Raw genomic sequence first — 21,657 nt, 5'->3', positions numbered from 1 at the left:
CCAAGCATGTGGGATGAGGGGTAGTAAGGTATGGAGGCCGATTTTAAATCGGCTAGTAAAATAGAAAAAAATCATAGCCGATGTGCAGACATCGACTTGAGAAAACGTGCGGAGACAACAGTATGCGAGTACTGCCGATGCACGGGCATCGACTTCAGAATAATAAAGCCGATACATTGCTATCGACTCTAGAGGAATAAGCTCAAATTAGCAGGTTAATGGGATCGGTACAGGCCAGAAATCATGATATTTGAGATGAATTTCCTAGTGGCTTGCTGAGGAGTTCAATCTGATGGTTTGGACGTGAGTTAGACCTGTTGGACCGCGTGTTTAGGCGACGGCTTGGCCTCAGATCGCGTTTATACTGCGAGCCGATGTCCTGCTATCGGCTCCCTATACGACAACTTCGTTCTACGATCGGCAAAGTTGACAAGGAAGCGAAATTAATTGAAGAACATTTTCTTCATTAATAGAGGGATTTCTTTCAAAAAAAGAGCCGACTGCTCAGAGAAGAAGAAGACAAAAGCCGACTACTACTACTAGTCCCTAATCTAAGGGCCGTTGCTGCTCTCGTCATCGCTGCCGCCGGCGCAGCTGCTGATAGGCTCCTCATCGGAACTCCCGTAACCTTCTACGGGAGCCTCATCTTCCTCATCGTCGTCATCGCTGTCATCGTCCCACCAGGTGCGGAGGCGCTTCACTGGTGGGTAACCTTCGAGGGAGTCGTCGTCCTCCTCCTCCGCTTCTTCCTCGGAGGAGTGATGACGCGTAAAGCACACGCCCGTTGGGAACCCCAAGTGGAAGGTGTGATGCGTACAGCAGCAAGTTTCCCTCAGTAAGAAACCAAGGTTTATCGAACCAGTAGGAGCCAAGAAGCACGTTGAAGGTTGATGGCGGCGGGATGTAGTGCGGCGCAACACCAGGGATTCCGGCGCCAACGTGGAACCTGCACAACACAACCAAAGTATTTTGCCCCAATGAAACCGTGAGGTTGTCAATCTCACCGGCTTGCTGTAACAAAGGATTAACCGTATTGTGTGGAAGATGATTGTTTGCAGAAAACAGTAGAACAAGTATTGCAGTAGATTGTATTTCAGTAAAGAGAATTGGACCGGGGTCCACAGTTCACTAGAGGTGTCTCTCCCATAAGACAAACAGCATGTTGGGTGAACAAATTACAGTTGGGCAATTGACAAATAAAGAGGGCATGACCATGCACATACATATCATGATGAGTATAGTGAGATTTAATTGGGCATTACGACAAAGTACATAGACCACCATCCAGCATGCATCTATGCCTAAAAAGTCCACCTTCAGGTTATCATCCGAACCCCCTCCAGTATTAAGTTGTAAAGCAACAGACAATTGCATTAAGTATGGTGCGTAATGTAATCAAAAACTACATCCTTCGACATAGCATCAATGTTTTATCCCTAGTGGCAACAGCACAACACAACCTTAGAACTTTCTGTCACTGTCCCAGGTGTCAATGCAGGCATGAACCCACTATCGAGCATAAGTACTCCCTCTTGGAGTTACAAGCATCTACTTGGCCAGAGCATCTACTAGTAACGGAGAGCATGCAAGATCATAAACAACACGCAGATATAACTTTGATAATCAACATAACAAGTATTCTCTATTCATCGGATCCCAACAAACGCAACATATAGAATTACAGATAGATGATCTTGATCATGTTAGGCAGCTCACAAGATCCGACAATGATAGCACAATGGGGAGAAGACAACCATCTAGCTACTGCTATGGACCCATAGTCCAGGGGTAGACTACTCACTCATCACACCGGAGGCGACCATGGCGGCGTAGAGTCCTTCGGGAGATGATTCCCCTCTCCGGCAGGGTGCCGGAGGCGATCTCCTGGATCCCCCGAGATGGGATCGGCGTTGGCGGCGTCTCTGGAAGGTTTTCCGTATCGTGGCTCTCGGTACTGGGGGTTTCGTCACGGAGGCTTTAAGTAGGCGGAAGGGTAGGTCAAGAGGCGGCGCGAGGGGCCCAGACCATAGGGCCGCGCGGCCAGGGCAGGGGCCGCGCCGCCCTATGCTCTGGCTGCCTCGTGGCCCCTCTTCGTTTCGTCTTCGGACTTCTGGAAGCTTCATGGAAAAATAGGCCCCTGGGCGTTGATTTCGTCCAATTCCGAGAATATTTCCTTACTAGGATTTCTGAAACCAAAAACAGCAGAAAACAAAGAATCGGCACTTCGGCATCTTGTTAATAGGTTAGTTCCAGAAAATGCACGAATATGACATAAAGTGTGCATAAAACATGTAGATAACATCAATAATGTGGCATGGAACATAAGAAATTATCGATACGTCGGAGACGTATCAGCATCCCCAAGCTTAGTTCTGCTCGTCCCGAGCAGGTAAAACGATAACACAGATAATTTCTGGAGTGACATGCCATCATAATCTTGATCATACTATTTGTAAAGCATATGTAGTGAATGCAGCGATCAAAACAATGTATATGACATGAGTAAACAAGTGAATCATATAGCAAAGACTTTTCATGAATAGCACTTCAAGACAAGCATTAATAAGTCTTGCATAAGAGTTAACTCATAAAGCAATAATTCAAAGTAAAGGCATTGAAGCAACACAAAAGAAGATTAAGTTTCAGCGGTTGCTTTCAACTTGTAACATGTATATCTCATGGACATTGTCAACATAGAGTAATATAATAAGTGCAATAAGCAAGTATGTAGGAATCAATGCACAGTTCACACAAGTGTTTGCTTCTTGAGGTGGAGGGAAATAGGTGAACTGACTCAACATTGAAAGTAAAAAAATGGTCCTCCATAGAGGAAAAGCATCGATTGCTATATTTGTGCTAGAGCTTTGATTTTGAAAACATGAAACAATTTTGTCAACGGTAGTAATAAAGCATATGCATCATGTAAATTATATCTTATAAGTTGCAAGCCTCGTGCATAGTGTACTAATAGTGCCCGCACCTTGTCCTAATTAGCTTGGACTACCGGATCATCACAATGCACATGTTTTTACCAAGTGTCACAAAGGGGTACCTCTATGCCGCCTGTACAAAGGTCTAAGGAGAAAGCTCGCATTGGATTTCTCGCTATTGATTATTCTTCAACTTAGACATCCATACCGGGACAACATAGACAACAGATAATGGACTCCTCTTTTATGCATAAGCATGTAACAACAATTAATAATTTTCTCATTTGAGATTGAGGATATATGTCCAAAACTGAAACTTCCACCATGGATCATGGCTTTAGTTAGCGGCCCAATGTTCTTCTCTAACATTATGCATGCTTAACCATAAGGTGGTAGATCTCTCTTACTTCAGACAAGACGGACATGCATAGCAACTCACATGAAATTCAACAATGAATAGTTGATGGCGTCCCCAGTGAACATGGTTATCGCGCAACAAGCAACTTAATAAGAGATAAAGTGCATAATTACATATTCAATACCACAATAGTTTTTAAGCTATTTGTCCCATGAGCTATATATTGCAAAGGTGAATGATGGAATTTTAAAGGTAGCACTCAAGCAATTTACTTTGGAATGGCGGAAAATACCATGTAGTAGGTAGGTATGGTGGACACAAATGGCATAGTGGTTGGCTCAAGTATTTTGGATGCATGAGAAGTATTCCCTCTCGATACAAGGTTTAGGCTAGCAAGGCTTATTTGAAACAAACACAAGGATGAACCGGTGCAGCAAAACTCACATAAAAGAGATATTGAAAACATTATAAGACTCTACACCGTCTTCCTTGTTGTTCAAACTCAATACTAGAAATTATCTAGACCTTAGAGAAACCAAATATGCAAACCAAATTTTAGCGTGCTCTATGTATTTCTTCATTAATGGGTGCAAAGCATATGATGCAAGAGCTTAATCATGAGCACAACAATTGCCAAGTATCACATTACCCAAGACATTAATAGCAATTACTACATGTATCATTTTCCAATTCCAACCATATAACAATTTAACGAAGGAGAAACTTCGCCATGAATACTATGAGTAGAAACTAAGGACATACTTGTCCATATGCTACAGCGGAGCGTGTCTCTCTCCCATAAAGTGAATGCTAGGATCCATTTTATTCAAACAAAAACAAACCGACGCTCCAAGCAAAGCACATAAGATGTGATGGAATAAAAATATAGTTTCAGGGGAGGAACCTGATAATGTTGTCGATGAAGAAGGGGATGCCTTGGGCATCCCCAAGCTTAGACGCTTGAGTCTTCTTGATATATGCAGGGGTGAACCACCGGGGCATCCCCAAGCTTAGAGCTTTCACTCTCCTTGATCATGTTGCATCATACTCCTCTCTTGATCCTTGAAAACTTCCTCCACACCAAACTCGAAACAACTCATTAGAGGGTTAGTGCACAATAAAAATTAACATATTCAGAGGTGACACAATCATTCTTAACACTTCTGGACATTGCATAATGCTACTGGACATTAGTGGATCAAAGAAATTCATCCAACATAGCAAAACAGGCAATGCGAAATAAAAGGCAGAATCTGTCAAAACAGAACAGTTCGTATTGACGAATTTTAAAATGGCACCAGACTTGCTCAAATGAAAATGCTCAAATTGAATGAAAGTTGCGTACATATCTGAGGATCATGCACGTAAATTGGCTTAATTTTCTGAGCTACCTACAGGGAGGTGGACCCAGATTCGTGACAGCAAAGGAATCTGGAACTGCGCAGTAATCCAAATCTAGTACTTACTTTACTATCAAAGACTTTACTTGGCACAACAAAACACAAAACTAAGATAAGGAGAGGTTGCTACAGTAGTAAACAACTTCCAAGACACAAAATAAAAACAAAGTACTGTAGGTAAAAACATGGGTTGTCTCCCATAAGCGCTTTTCTTTAACGCCTTTCAGCTAGGCGTAGAAAGTGTGTATCAAGTATTATCGAGAGATGAAGTGTCAACATCATAATTTGTTCTCATAATAGAATCAAAAGGTACCTTCATTCTCTTTCTAGGGAAGTGTTCCATACCTTTCTTGAGAGGAAATTGATATTTTATATTACCTTCCTTCATATCAATAATAGCACCAACAGTTCGAAGAAAAGGTCTTCCCAATATAATGGGACAAGATGCATTGCATTCAATATCCAAGACAACAAAATCAACGGGGACAAGGTTATTGTTAACGGTAATACGAACATTATCAACTTTACCCAAAGGTTTCTTTGTAGAATGATCAGCAAGATTAACATCCAAATAACAATTTTTCAGCGGTGGCAAGTCAAGCATATCATAAATTTTCTTAGGCATAACGGAAATACTTGCACCAAGATCACATAAAGCATTACAATCAAAATCTTTAACCTTCATCTTAATGATAGGCTCCCAACCATCCTCTAGCTTTTTAGGAATAGAGGCTTCGCGCTCTAGTTTCTCTTCTCTAGCTTTTATGAGAGCATTTGTAATATGATGCGTGAAAGCCAAATTTATAGCACTAGCATTAGGACTTTTAGCAAGTTTTTGCAAGAACTTTATAACTTCAGAGATGTGGCAATCATCAAAATTCAAACCATTATAATCTAAAGCAATGGGATCATCATCCCCAATGTTGGAAAAAATTTCAGCAGCTTTATCACAGGCAGTTTCAGCAGTTTTAGCAGTTTCAGGCAGTTTCTCGCGCTTTGCATTAGAAGTGGAAACATTGCTAACACCAATTCTTTTATTATTATTAGTAGGAGGTGCAGCAACATGTGTAGCATTAGCATTACAAGTGGTGGTAATAGTCCAAACTTTAGCTACATTCTTCTCTTTAGCTAGTTTTTCATTTTCTTCTCTATCCCACCTAGCACGCAGTTCAGCCATTAATCTTATATTCTCATTAATTCTAACTTGAATGGCATTTGCTGTAGTAACAATTTTATTATGATTATTTTCATTAGGCATAACTTTCGATTTCAAAAGATCAACATCAGCAGCAAGACTATCGACTTTAGAAGCAAGTATATCAATTTTCCCAAGCTTTTCTTCAACAGATTTGTTAAAAGCAGTTTGTGTACTAATAAATTCTTTAAGCATGGCTTCAAGTCCAGGGGGTGAATTCCTATTATTGTTGTAAGAATTACCATAAGAATTACCATAGCCGTTGCCATTATTATAAGGATATGGCCTATAGTTGTTACTAGAATTGTTCCGGTAAGCATTGTTGTTGAAATTACTATTTTTAATGAAGTTTACATCAACATGTTCTTCTTGTGCAACCAATGAAGCTAATGGAACATTATTAGGATCAATATTAGTCCTATCATTCACAAGCATAGACATAATAGCATCAATCTTATCACTCAAGGAAGAGGTTTCTTCGACAGAATTTACCTTCTTACCTTGTGGAGCTCTTTCTGTGTGCCATTCAGAGTAGTTGATCATCATATTATCAAGAAGCTTTGTTGCTTCACCAAGAGTGATGGACATAAAGGTACCTCCAGCAGCTGAATCCAATAAATTCCGTGAAGAAAAATTTAGTCCTGCATAGAAGGTTTGGATGATCATCCAAGTAGTCAGTCCATGGGTTGGGCAATTTTTAACCAGAGATTTCATTCTTTCCCAAGCTTGAGCAACATGTTCAGTATCTAATTGTTTAAAATTCATTATGCTACTCCTCAAAGATATAATTTTAGCAGGGGGATAATATCTACCAATAAAAGCATCCTTGCATTTAGTCCATGAATCAATACTATTCTTAGGCAGAGATAGCAACCAATCTTTAGCTCTTCCTCTTAATGAGAAAGGGAACAATTTTAGTTTAATTATATCACCATCTACATCTTTATATTTTTGCATTTCACATAGTTCAACAAAATTATTAAGATGGGCAGCAGCATCATCAGAACTAACACCAGAAAATTGCTCTCGCATAACAAGATTCAGTAAAGCAGGTTTAATTTCAAAGAATTCTGCTGTAGTAGCAGGTGGAGCAATAGGTGTGCATAAGAAATCATTATTATTTGTGGTTGTGAAGTCACACAACTTAGTATTTTCAGGGTTGGCCATTTTAGCAACAGTAAATAAAGCAAACTAGATAAAGTAAATGCAAGTAAACTAATTTTTTTGTGTTTTTGATATAGCAAACAAGATAGCAAATAAAGTAAAACTAGCAACTAATTTTTTTGTATTTTGATTTAGTGCAGCAAACAAAGTAGTAAATAAAACTAAGCAAGACAAAAACAAAGTAAAGAGATTGAGAAGTGGAGACTCCCCTTGCAGCGTGTCTTGATCTCCCCGGCAACGGCGCCAGAAATTGAGCTTGATGACGCGTAAAGCACACGCCCGTTGGGAACCCCAAGTGGAAGGTGTGATGCGTACAGCAGCAAGTTTCCCTCAGTAAGAAACCAAGGTTTATCGAACCAGTAGGAGCCAAGAAGCACGTTGAAGGTTGATGGCGGCGGGATGTAGTGCGGCGCAACACCAGGGATTCCGGCGCCAACGTGGAACCTGCACAACACAACCAAAGTACTTTGCCCCAACGAAACAGTGAGGTTGTCAATCTCACCGGCTTGCTGTAACAAAGGATTAACCGTATTGTGTGGAAGATGATTGTTTGCAGAAAACAGTAGAACAAGTATTGCAGTAGATTGTATTTCAGTAAAGAGAATTGGACCGGGGTCCACAGTTCACTAGAGGTGTCTCTCCCATAAGACAAACAGCATGTTGGGTGAACAAATTACAGTTGGGCAATTGACAAATAAAGAGGGCATGACCATGCACATACATATCATGATGAGTATAGTGAGATTTAATTGGGCATTACGACAAAGTACATAGACCGCCATCCAGCATGCATCTATGCCTAAAAAGTCCACCTTCAGGTTATCATCCGAACCCCCTCCAGTATTAAGTTGCAAAGCAACAGACAATTGCATTAAGTATGGTGCGTAATGTAATCAACAACTACATCCTTAGACATAGCATCAATGTTTTATCCCTAGTGGCAACAGCACAACACAACCTTAGAACTTTCTCACATCCGTCCCGGTGTCAATGCAGGCATGAACCCACTATCGAGCATAAGTACTCCCTCTTGGAGTTACAAGCATCTACTTGGCCAGAGCATCTACTAGTAACGGAGAGCATGCAAGATCATAAACAACACGTAGATATAACTTTGATAATCAACATAACAAGTATTCTCTATTCATCGGATCCCAACAAACGCAACATATAGAATTACAGATAGATGATCTTGATCATGTTAGGCAGCTCACAAGATCCGACAATGATAGCACAATGGGGAGAAGACAACCATCTAGCTACTGCTATGGACCCATAGTCCAGGGGTAGACTACTCACTCATCACACCGGAGGCGACCATGGCGGCGTAGAGTCCTCCGGGAGATGATTCCCCTCTCCGGCAGGGTGCCGGAGGCGATCTCCTGGATCCCCCGAGATGGGATCGGCGTTGGCGGCGTCTCTGGAAGGTTTTCCGTATCGTGGCTCTCGGTACTGGGGGTTTCGTCACGGAGGCTTTAAGTAGGCGGAAGGGTAGGTCAAGAGGCGGCGCGAGGGGCCCAGACCATAGGGCCGCGCGGCCAGGGCAGGGGCCGCGCCGCCCTATGCTCTGGCTGCCTCGTGGCCCCTCTTCGTTTCGTCTTCGGACTTCTGGAAGCTTCGTGGAAAAATAGGCCCCTGGGCGTTGATTTCGTCCAATTCCGAGAATATTTCCTTACTAGGATTTCTGAAACCAAAAACAGCAGAAAACAGCAACTGGCACTTCGGCATCTTGTTAATAGGTTAGTTCCAGAAAATGCACGAATATGACATAAAGTGTGCATAAAACATGTAGATAACATCAATAATGTGGCATGGAACATAAGAAATTATCGATACGTCGGAGACGTATCAAGGAGGTGAAATCGTCCCAGGAGAAGCCGTCGTCCTCGCTCTCCGCCTCCTCTTCCCCTTCGATGAGGAATTGAAGGTCGCCCTCTCCGTCGGTCAAGGATTTGTCATCCTCGGACCAGACGAAGGAATCGTGTTCCTCCTTGTCCCACGACGTTGGGGCGAGAATGTCGTGCGCCGCCAACGAGCCCCACTCCGGTGTCGGCTCACGAGATGAGGAAGAGTCGGAGAAGACCGACGAGGTGGAGGAGGAAGAAGAGGAGGACATGGCTACGGGAGATTGAGGGTTTTTTGGGTGCCGATGGCCGGAACAGAGCAAAGGGATGAAGTGGCGAACTGCTCAAAGCGGTTAAATAAAGGAGATATAGTAGAGATTCAATGCCACAGCAGTTTCCGAGGAGGCGGTGCCCAAAGACAACGGTCAGATCACGCGGAATAGTTGAGAAGGCAGGGCATCATGATGAAGGGTGCTGCGACGGTTCTGCTCTGCCACGACATGACCCGACGAGAAAAAAGCAGAGTGATTTTGGAATTATCAATTCCAAAACCAGGGGGGCATGTGTTATCACCAGAATTTGACCAAGTCAGAGGTGGGCCGCGATCAAGATGGATTTGAAGAATATACACGGAAGAAATATGTGAATCGGCCTTATATGCAAAGTTTGGGCTAGTTTGCCCTTGTATCTGTAACATAGTAGATTACGTGTCGGTTAGTTAGAGTTTGCCTCGTGCACGGTTGGGATTATTCCCACATTAGAAAGTCCCCTGGACTATAAATATGTATCTAGGGTTTATGAAATAAACAACAACCAACGTTCACCACAAATCAATCTCGGCGCATCGCCAACTCCTTCGTCTCGAGGGTTTCTTCCGGTAAGCATCATGCTGCCTAGATCGCATCTTGCGGTCTAGGCAGCATAAGCTTATTTCGTTGTTCATGCGTTGCTCGTACTGAAGCCTTTTTGATGGCGAGCAACGTAGTTATCTTAGATGTGTTAGGGTTAGCATTGTTCTTCGTATCATATGCTGTCGTAGTGCAACCCTTATACATCTAGCCACCCTTACACCTATCTTAGGTGTAGGGGCGGCACCCCGCTTGATCATTGTTTAGTAGATCCGATCCGTTACGGTTGCTCCTTGTTCTTCAAGGATTAGTTTAATATCTGCAATAGTTAGGCCTTACAAAGGGTTGGAGGATCCAGCGATGCGTAGGGTGTAGTTTGCTAGCCCTAGACAGGATGTTCCGAGGATCAACCTCGTGTTGGTTTTTAGGCCTTGTCTAGGACCGGCTTACGATCACCGTACGTGACCGCGAGGCCCAATCGTGAGTAGGATGATCCGATTATGCGGTGAAAACCCTAAATCGTCGTAGATCGCTTTAGCTTTATCTTGATCAAGCAGGACCACCATATATTCGTGCACCTCGTACGAATCATGGGTGGATCGGCTCCTTGAGCCGATTCACAGGATAACCTGAGAGCCGATCGAGGCTCGTATTTAATGTTTACGTGTATGCCATGCAGGAAACTAAGCGAGGCATCTCCATCACCTTCCTGACCAGGTATAGGTCAGGTGGCACGCCCTTGCACCAGCATCGGACGTGCGTACCAGAGGCTTTGCGGGCCATCGCTCGGAGGGACCAGGGCCAGCTGCAGCCCTAAGTTGTTCCCGGCTCTACTGTGTTGCCCGTCGCTGCTTGCCGGTGGGTTTCCGCTCCTCATCGGAACTCCCGTAACCTTCTACGGGAGCCTCATCTTCCTCATCGTCGTCATCGCTGTCGTCGTCCCACCAGGTGCGGAGGCGCTTCGCTGGTGGGTAACCTTCGAGGGAGTCGTCGTCGTCCTCCTCTGCTTCTTCCTCGGAGGAGGTGAAATCGTCCCAGGAGAAGCCGTCGTCCTCGCTCTCCGCCTCCTCTTCCCCTTCGACGAGGAATTGAAGGTCGCCCTCTCCGTCGGTCAAGGATTTGTCATCCTCGGACCAGACGAAGGAATCGTGTTCCTCCTTGTCCCACGACGTTGGGGCGAGAATGTCGTGCGCCGCCAACGAGCCCCACTCCGGTGTCGGCTCGCGAGATGAGGAAGAGTCGGAGAAGACCGACGAGGTGGAGGAGGAAGAAGAGGAGGACATGGCTACGGGAGATTGAGGGTTTTTTGGGTGCCGATGGCCGGAACAGAGTAAAGGGATGAAGTGGCGAACTGCTCAGAGCGGTTAAATAAAGGAGATATAGTAGAGATTCAATGCCACAGCAGTTTCCGAGGAGGCGGTGCCCAAAGACAACGGTCAGATCACGCGGAATAGTTGAGAAGGCAGGGCATCATGATGAAGGGTGCTGCGACGGTTCTGCTCTGCCACGACATGACCCGACGAGAAAAAAGCAGAGTGATTTTGGAATTATCAATTCCAAAACCAGGGGGGCATGTGTTATCACCAGAATTTGACCGAGTCAGAGGTGGGCCGCGATCAAGATGGATTTGAAGAATATACACGGAAGAAATACGTGAATCGGCCTTATATGCAAAGTTTGGGCTAGTTTGCCCTTGTATCTGTAACATAGTAGATTACGTGTCGGTTAGTTAGAGTTTGCCTCGTGCACGGTTGGGATTATTCCCACGTTAGAAAGTCCCCTGGACTATAAATATGTATCTAGGGTTTATGAAATAAACAACAACCAACGTTCACCACAAATCAATCTCGGCGCATCGCCAACTCCTTCTTCTCGAGGGTTTCTTCCGGTAAGCATCATGCTGCCTAGATCGCATCTTGCGATCTAGGCAGCATAAGCTTATTTCGTTGTTCATGCGTTGCTCATACTGAAGCCTTTTTGATGGCGAGCAACGTAGTTATCTTAGATGTGTTAGGGTTAGCATTGTTCTTCGTATCATATGCTGTCGTAGTGCAACCCTTATACATCTAGCCGCCCTTACACCTATCTTAGGTGTAGGGGCGGCACCCCGCTTGATCATTGTTTAGTAGATCCGATCCGTTACGGTTGCTCCTTGTTCTTCAAGGATTAGTTTAATATCTGCAATAGTTAGGCCTTACAAAGGGTTGGAGGATCCAGCGACGCGTAGGGTGTAGTTTGCTAGCCCTAGACAGGATGTTCCGAGGATCAACCTCGTGTTGGTTTTTAGGCCTTGTCTAGGACCGGCTTACGATCACCGTACGTGACCGCGAGGCCCAATCGTGAGTAGGATGATCCGATTATGCGGTGAAAACCCTGAATTGTCGTAGATCGCTTTAGCTTTATCTTGATCAAGCAGGACCACCATATATTCGTGCACCTCGTACGAATCATGGGTGGATCGGCTCCTTGAGCCGATTCACAGGATAAACTGAGAGCCGATCGAGGCTCGTATTTAATGTTTACGTGTATGCCATGCAGGAAACTAAGCGAGGCATCTCCATCACCTTCCTGACCAGGTATAGGTCAGGTGGCACGCCCTTGCACCAGCATCGGACGTGCGTACCAGAGGCTTTGCGGGCCGTCGCTCGGAGGGACCAGGGCCAGCCGCAGCCCTAAGTTGTTCCCGGCTCTACTGTGTTGCCCGTCGCTGCTCGCCGGTGGGTTTCTAACCGCAACAGCTACCTTTAAAACCTTCAAAGTACTTCTCAATTTGTGTCAATGTTTTATAGCTCATGAGGAAGTATGTGGTGTTTTATCTTTCAACCTTGTTATTTGCTCCTGACAGACTTTCACCAATGGACTAGTGGCATATCCGCTTATCCAATAATTTTGCAAAAAGAGCTAGCAACGGGGTGCCCAGCCCCAATTAATTAACTTTCATTAATAATTCTCTTCACATGTTTTGCCCTTATTTATCAGTAAGCAACTTAATTTGCAAATAGACACTCCTCCATGGTATGTGAATGTTGGAAGGCACCCGAGGATTCGGTTAGCCATGGCTTGTGTAAGCAATGGTTGGGGGGAGTGTCATCCATAATGAAACTAAAATACATGTGTAAACAAAAGAGAAGAGGGATGATTTACCTTGCTGGTAGAGATAACGTCCTTCATGGGAGCCGCTCTTGAAAGTCTGGTTGACGAGGTAGTTAGAGTGCCCACTACCATTCGTTGACAACAACAAACACCTCTCAAAACAATTTTACTCCTTTTTTTAAAATGAAAAGCTCTAGCACATGTTAATCCCTGCTTCCCTCTGCGAAGGGTCAATCTTTTACTTTTATGATTGAGTCACCATCCTTTCCTTGAGCACCTTCTTGAGAGCATAATTGTCATTCTTAGTGTAATATGCTTGTCCCAGAATATGATTAACTGTGGTATAACTTTGATGCTTTTATCTTTGATAATCTTTACTTCTAGTCTTTCCATGAAATTCAGAGGTGCCTGGGCATTTATGTTTTGCTGTACAAATACGGGCAAGCGAGATACCACTTTATCATATCTTTTTATGAACATTGCAATCCTGCTGATAGATATGATTCATGATGCTTATTATTAGTTTGTTGGTATCTTTTTCATGATTGACATAACTATTAGATGACTTTATTTGCATGTATCTTATTGTGAATTGCCTAAGTACTCGTCCATATCATGAGAATATTTACATCATATGAACAAATGTGTTCGTGAAAGTTCTTTTATCGCACTCAGTTGTTAACTGAATTGCTTGAGGACAAGCAATAAGCTAAGCTTGGGGGGAGTTGATACGTCCAAAACGTATCTACTTTCCCGAACACTTTTGCTATTGTTTTGCCTCTAATTTGTGTGTTTTAGATACAACTAACACGGACTAACGCTGTTTTCAGCAGAATTGCCCTGGTGTCTTATTTTTGTGCAGAAACTCGACTTTCAGGAAAATCCCCGGAAATAATTGCAATGGGCCTATTTTCATAAAAGACCTACGGAGCCAGAAGACGAGACGGAGGGGGGCCACGAGGCGCCCACACCACCAGGCGGCGCGGTGGGCCCCTGGGCCGTGCCGCCCTATGGTGGCGACGCCTCGGGCAGCCCCCGATGCTCCCCTCTGGACTACTTAAGGCCTTTGACCTAAAAACGCACGGGGGTTCGACGAAATTGCCAGAAGACATCCAGAACTCCGCCGCCATCGCGAAACTCCGTCTCGGGATCAGAAACTCCGTTCTGGCACCCTGCCAGGACGGGAATTGGAGGAGATCATCGCCATCATCGCCACCGACGCCTCTCCATCAACCATCCATGTTTCCCCCATCCATGTGTGAGTAATTCCCCCGCTGTAGGCTGAAGGGGATGGTAGGGATTGGATGAGATTGTTCATGTAATAGCATAAGATTGTTAGGGCATAGTGCCTAGTATCCGTTGTTGGTACTTTTATGATATTGTTGCAACTTGTTATGCTTAATGCTTGTCACTAGGGCCCGAGTGCCATGATTTCAGATCTGAACATGTTATTGATTCATGATGATATTCATTGTTTTATGATCTTACCTGCAAGTTGTATACACATATTGCTGTCCGGAACCCGAGGCCCCAAAGTGACAGAAATTGGGACAACCGGAGGGGAAGGCTGTGATATGAGGATCACATGTGTTCACGGAGTGTTAATGCTTTGCTCCGGTACTCTATTAAAAGGAGTACCTTAATTACCAGTAGTTTCCCTAGAGGCCCGGCTGCCACAGGCTGGTAGGACAGAAGATGTTGTGCAAGTTTCTCACTGCGAGCATGTACGACTATATACGGAACACATGCCTATGGTTATTTAGTACTTGGATACTGTTTTATTACTATCTGCAAATGCCCTGCCTTGATTGTTACATGAGTTCTCTTATCCATGCAGCGCCCGTTCATCCATCCCTGTGCCTACAGTATTTTAATCATGCTGTTTACTATAATCACTACTGCTGTCTTTATTACACTGCTGCTTATATTTCACTACTGCTACTACTATAAAATTGTTGCTACTGATAAACTCTTGCGAGCAAGTCTGTTTCCAGGTGCAGCTGAATTGACAACTCCGCTGTTAAGGCTTACAAATATTCTTTGGCTCCCCTTGTGTCGAATCAATAAATTGGGTTTTACTTCCCTCGAAGACTGTTGCAATCCCCTATACTTGTGGGTCATCATCTCCCGATCACTATAAGAGAATGGAACATGACCAAGAATGTGTCCGAAAGTCAAGTTGCCGATAGGTACAAAGACACACTTTTTTACGACCTCATGGCACATTTCACTTTGCCAGATTTGGGATCGGAGTCTGAGAATGCCAAGCAGAGGGCGCTAGTGAAGAAATGGGCTCTTAAGAAGATGGGGGAACTTTTCCGGGCATATAAGAACCGGTTATGGGCAGCTTATAAGGCCGAGAAGAAGCCTCCATTATTCGAAAACTATCTAGCAAAGCAGGAGCATAACTGGGAAGAATTTGTGAAGTACAAAGAATCAGAGGAGGTTGTGAACCTGTCAAAGAAAAACAAGAAGAATGCAAGCGAAAAGAAATATCACCATCATACGGGGCGAGGGGGCTACGAAGTAGCCATGCCTAAGTGGGATGCACAAGAGGCTGAGATGAAGCTGAATGGGGTCACTCCAGAACCAGAGCGAGAAGGATGGGACACTAGGGCTCGAAATTGGTTCCTTGGGCATGGCTGTGAGTATGACATGAAGACAGGGAACCTTGTTGAAAGTGACAGCAAGGTTAGGGTACCCAGGGAAAAATGGATTGAAGTGACGGCTGATATTAAAGCGGGAAAACTGAAGTTTGCTCCCGATAGAGAGAAAGACTTGCTGATGCTTGTCCTCGGTAATCCTGAGAAGGGAGGACAAACAAGAGGATTCGGCCCTAGTGTTCCGTGGGCGCTTGGGTTTCCGAATGACGCGGAGACTTATAGAAGCCGAGCGAGAGCAAAAAAACGCGAGCTGGAGGTGCAGAATGACCGGATGGCTGAGTTCCAACGGCAACTAGACCAGCAGAAGCGGGAGATTCAGCAGCAGCAGCGGGAGATTAATGAACTTAAAGGACAGATAATACCGCCAGCATATCTCAGCGACGAGACAGCAGCGTGGCCGACTCGGAGGCCCCGCCTACACGGATGATAGATGGCGGTCCTGGCGACCCCGTGGATGGAATCAAGGAGCAAACACCTTGTGATCTCCATGAGGTGTTCAGGAACATGTCTGTTAAGGTGGCGGTCGGCTATGTCTTACCTGCATTTGGACCTGAAGGTGAGCCGGCAACATGGCATGGCAATCAGATTCCAGCTGGCTATGCTCGTGTCGGGGTGGATTCAGTTGTACCGTCGTGGGAGACATTGGAGCTCGAAATCCCTGGAGGTGATGGGGGGGGGGTTACACTCGGAAACGTGCTGGGAGAAATCATTCTTTGGCAAAAGAAAAACATCAAGCTGTCAGGCATGGTAACCTCTACTAGTCGTCCCACCAGGTCACCATCACCTCCTCCAACTGATCGAAGGCCACCATCACCTCCTCCGACTGATCACATGTCGCCACCATCACCCCATGGGTACGACATCGACCACGACATCCGTAGTCCATCTCCATCTCCAGCGCCGCCGCCTCCGCCCACTAAGACTTGGAATGCACCCAACCGGAAGCATTTCAGGAGTCCTGTCCGCAAGCTGTCGCCACTCCCAACAGTACCAAAGGTTCCTCCCCCCCTCCTTACGATCTAACTATCGAGGAAAATGACGCCATTGTTAAGAAACACACGTATGAATAGCTTCATAAGCCAAAACCTCCAGTGCCAGAGCCATACACCGAGAAGCAAAAAGCATATGCTCTTTCTTTTCTGAACACACCATCGCAATATGACTTACACGAGAAGAAGTATGACTATACACGCACACTTGCGAGGGTAATTGATGACAATGGTACTGCTAAGAAGGATAGTGCTAGCACAAGCAAATCATCAGCTATAAGTGTAGCCGGGAAGAAATCAAGTTCAACAAGTGCACCCCTCAAGGCCAAGCAAACGACAAAAGGCAAAAAAAGAAAGGAAGTTCCCCAGCTCGGAGAACAGGCCAAACATTCGATCCCACCACTCAAAGTGTTTGATGTTCCCAAGGTGTACCTGGAACATGGTGGTGGTATCGATATGGAAGAAGCTGCAAAGCTAGCGGCTGACTGTGGATGTACCGTGGAGGATTTGCTGGGTGCCGCAGATGCTGCACTAGCCCCTGCTGATATAGCTCCTAAATTTGTCTACGGGGCCGACTTGGTCAGCAGAGAGCGGCTGCATAAACTGCCAACACATATGCGGAATTTGCATCAGTGGTACCTTGATGCATGCAAGGAGAACATAAGTTACATCGTGGCGAATATACCATTTGAATATTACTACCTAAAGGAGGAGATCCATATTGAGATGAATGAATTCTGGCAGTTATTCAATTTAGAAGCCCTCGACAAATCTCTCATGAGTTGCTATTGCTTGTAAGTTGTTAACTACATATAAGTTCATGTTCATTCAGTTCATGTTAGTTTTCATTGCATATACTCATTATATCTTATGTGTTCTCTTATGCAGACTGAAGATCAGTAAATGCAAAAGTAATAATATTATTAATATTGGGTTTATTGACCCAGATAAAGTACATCATGAAACGGTAAAGCATAAATGCGAAGAAACGGGGGGAAACCTACTAAGGTTTTTGGGGGAGCAACATTTCTGTGATTCAATACTGTTTCCTTACAACTACGAGTGAGAGTCTTAATGATCTGTTAGACACATTCAATTTTTCTTACTCGATGTTAAGTGTAATTCCTGACGTATATACATAAACATGTGCAGCTTCCACTGGATTCTACTAGACATTCAAGTTGATAAGCGAATAGTTGAAGTAAGGGACCCAATGAGTAGAGGCCTAGACGGGTTCCGCGACTTGCAGAAGTTGCTCCAGACGTAATTTCAATCATTGACGCGCTATATCTTCCGTGAGATTTCAATTAATTATCCACTCATTCAATCATTCTTTTGCCTGGCAGGGCTTGGAGAGCTTTCAGGAAACATACTAAGGGTACCTGGGCAGAGATGCTAAGATTTACTCCTGTACCGTGCGTCCAGCAGCCACAGGGGACGAATCTATGTGGATACTACGTTTGCGAGTCCATTCGCATGTTAACCACTGAGAAGCACAACAATAATAAATTCAACGTAAGCAATAACATTCACAACTTTAATTTATTATCGTCAAGATTTCGTTATCAAGATTGATATAGTCATATATTCATCTCATTTTCCTATATAGGTCGACTTCATACGGGACACGCTCCAACCAAAGGAACACCTACTAGGAATTGTGGAGGAAGTGGCGGGACTTTTGATTAGAGAAGTAATAGACAACAACGGCTTGTTTAGTCCAAATAGGAGCTCTCCCTCTTAAAACGACGGGCTTTAGTCCCGGTAGTCGTGAGTTCCATGTATATGTGTAAGGGGAATCTACGAATAGATCGACTTTTGCTTCCAATATTTGTTTGCTCGATTTATATATAATGAATCAACGTGTACAACTTGTAGTAGCGTATAATTATATGCAACTTTTATTTTGAAATAAAAAGATGAAATAAAAGGGGGGGCGGTGGCGGGGGGTGTTGCACCCCTCAAACCCTAAAGCAGCAGCGTTCTGCGCGCGCCACGTATAGGTCCTTTTGTCGCGGGTGGTAATACAACCCGCGACAAAAGGGGTTGTCCCCTGCGCGCCCCCCGCCTGCCACGTGGTGGACCATATGTCGCGGGTAGTAGGTGACCCGCGACAAAAGGTCGACCTTTTGTCGCGCCTTTGTTGTCGCGGATGGCCGCCCGCGACAAAAGGCCCTTACGACCCGCCACAAATAGCCTGTTTTCCACTAGTGATCAGGCAGACAAAAACAGAAGTGAAAGAACATTTGCTGTTGGTGATAGTGTTTATCTGAAACTGCAACCTTATGTTCAATCGTCCATAGCACCCAGAGCACATCATAAACTGTTGTTCAAGTACTATGGACCGTATTCAGTCGTTGAGAGAGTGGGCGAAGTGGCTTATCGCTTGGCCTTGCCAGCAACCAGTCGCATCCATCCTGTGATTCATGTCTCTCAACTCAAAAAGGCTATTGGACCTCAGGTTAAGGTACAACAACAACTTCCCTCTCCTCTGGATATGTTGTTGGTTCCAGCTCGTGTCTTGCAGCGACGTCTTCGTCAACAAGGACCTGTGGTGGTCGCTCAAGTCTTGGTGCAATGGTCTGGTCAGCCAGAGTCATTGGCTACCTGGGAAGATCATGATGATTTGAAGCGACGTTTTCCCAAGGCACCGGCTTGGGGACAAGCCGGCCATCAAGGGAGGGAGAATGTTAGCACCGAACCTGACGACATGGAGCCGCACCAAGTGGCACAGCGTGAACGGCGTGCACGCAAGGAAAGCTCCCGCTTCCCTGCGAAGGACTGGGCCCGCTGATGACTTGGCCGTCAAGGATTGGTCGTCGATATAAGACCCACGTCGATGGACGGATTAGGGAGCGAATGTGTGATTGGCTTCGGCCCAGCCGGTTGGCTTGTATCTCTCCTTTCTCTCTGTTCCTCTCTGGAATTCGAACCTAGACTCCGAATTGCTGTAATCTGGCCACAATCACTGTGAAATCGAGAGTAGAACTCGAGCGTGATGTTAACACCGCCCTCTCGTTCCTGCAGCAGGTAACCTCTCTGCCCCCCACGCCTGCCCACCGCTGAGGCCGCCCTAACGGGCTCCGACGGCGGCGCTCGCTCCAAGGAGAGCCAGCGAACCCGACCGCAGCTCCTCTCCAATAATCTGGGGCGCTACTCTGCCTCGCCGGGTCCCCACCCAAGCGCGTCCATCCGTGCTGCATCCCCGCGAAGCTCCAACTTCTGGGCGAAAGGAAGCACTCCGGGAGCTCAACAACGGCAAGAGGAGAGCCGGACTTGTTGCCAGAGAGGGAGAACGACGCCGTCTTGCCGTTGTGTAGTAAGTGGCCACCTCGATTTAGGCTGTAGGGGTTCTGGTGGTGGTCAAATGTTGATTATTCTGGGGGGATTTGGATGCAGGAAGTTGAAGAAGGAATATAACGAGATCGGCAGTGCCACAATGAAGCTGGTACTGCAGTGCCAGCGTCCAACCGGAGTAAAAGCCGGCGTCTTCCCCGAGCTGCAGCTGCCAGACACCACATCGGCAAGGTCCGCCTTGACCAAGACCAGGACGCGCAGGTAGTACACATACATGCTCAAGATAGAATCGATGGATATATGGTAATGTAGATGGTTGTAGTTGCCTGGGAATTTGTCACGATCAACAATAGCAAAAAAGATACCTGGGAATTTGTACACCACGAGCAAAAAATTATCTTTTATGGCTTTGCTTCAGCATTTGTTCAATATTATGCCTGGTTGATGTGTTCATATGCAGCGCTATATTTCAACTTGTGCTCGATCTTGAATAGTGCCATTTGCATGTTAGTTGTCGTGGTAAAAACCTTGATGTGCAATTGTGTTCTAGCCTTCGAGGTTACCATCCATGTACATGAACTGCCATATCTAGAAGATTTTGTAGTATTACCTCCATTTCATAATATAAGCCATTTTAGCAAACTATTTTAGTTTACTAAAACGGCTTATATTGTGGAACAGAGTGATAATAAACATGCTAGTGCTCTGACCTGCAATGCCGTTTCACATTATCAGATCCATGTGCATATAGATAGATAGATTGATAGATAGATAGATATATATATAAAATAAGTTGATGTCCATGCTTTACTCGCATGAAGGTGCTGATGTGTCAAATTCTTGTGATAAACTGTTATCCATCTTGTTATGTTTGATTCTGACCATAACATTGTTTGTGAAAGGTAGCGTTGGGGAAGGGAGTAGCACTGCTGGTTCAAGGCTGGAGGTTCTTCAGTGCGACCTGGAGGCTGGATTATGGCAGCAGTGGCGACTTGATAGGTCAAGGTGGTGAGTTTCCGCTTATTCCCTAGTCTCTGTGTGTGATGCGATGGCCATGGGACTGGTGATGTACGGGCAAGTGGCTTCATGGATGAATTAGTTGTTGGCTATGCTCTTTGTAGTTGTAACTTTTGACATGTCATATAGTTATCTCAGTAAGTAGGTAATGGATGTCCAGGGATGGCTGATTTGGCTTTATTATTGTGGACATGATTTAGCTCATACTGTATAGAGTGTCAGCAGATGATTATCTAGTTAATGTTCCTTTTTGAAGCACATTTGAATCCTGGGGGTTGGCTCGATTTTGGTTGTAGTGTGTTGTCTCCTGTGTGTGCTTTGTGACACCACAAAGCAGCCGATTTTGGTGCATAGATATGAAACTGTCATGTAGAGAAAATCTTGCAATAAAAGTTCTCTAATCTGTGGCTGGTGGCTATTTTTCTGGTCCTAATTTTTTTGTTACATATTAACTTGTTTGCTTGACTTTTTTTTGGTTTGTTTGGAAAACATGAAGTACCTGTGTATTGTAGTTTGTGACTCTGTTGTTGTGCAGTCTATCTTTCTTGTGAAAGTAGTACAGAAGTGCCGAATACTTGATACATGTCTTGCTGTGATCAAATTGATGTGTAAAACTTCATGATTGTTCTTTATATTATTATTGCTGCACCCAAGATTCAGTGCACACCCATTGATGTTGCTCTACTGACCCATTACCTATTAATCTCACTTTATCGCCTGATGCGTGCGATGCTTGCTGGCCTTGTTTTTTTCCGACTCGGCGTGTTAAGGTGAGTTATTCCGGTGTCTCATGTCCATGCACTTTGCGCGGCGGAACGCTTCAAGCACCGCCGTCCACGACATTGGTGGATCCATTATC

General features: G+C 44.9%; 1 long non-coding RNA gene across 1 annotated transcript; it reads left to right on the top strand.

Moving 5' to 3' along the window:
- The first annotated feature begins 19,353 nt into the window (after positions 1–19,353).
- Positions 19,354–21,084, top strand: LOC127348001 (uncharacterized). The gene is made up of 3 exons (XR_007879661.1): positions 19,354–19,803; positions 19,884–20,042; positions 20,684–21,084. It is a non-coding gene; the product is annotated as an uncharacterized lncRNA (long non-coding RNA).
- Positions 21,085–21,657: the final 573 nt, after the last annotated feature.

The sequence above is a fragment of the Lolium perenne genome, chromosome 4, assembly GCF_019359855.2.
Source record: "Lolium perenne isolate Kyuss_39 chromosome 4, Kyuss_2.0, whole genome shotgun sequence".
NCBI classification, from domain to species: domain Eukaryota; kingdom Viridiplantae; phylum Streptophyta; class Magnoliopsida; order Poales; family Poaceae; genus Lolium; species Lolium perenne.
The sequence above is the reverse complement of the archived record's forward strand: the minus strand, read 5'-3'. Positions and strand labels throughout refer to the sequence as shown.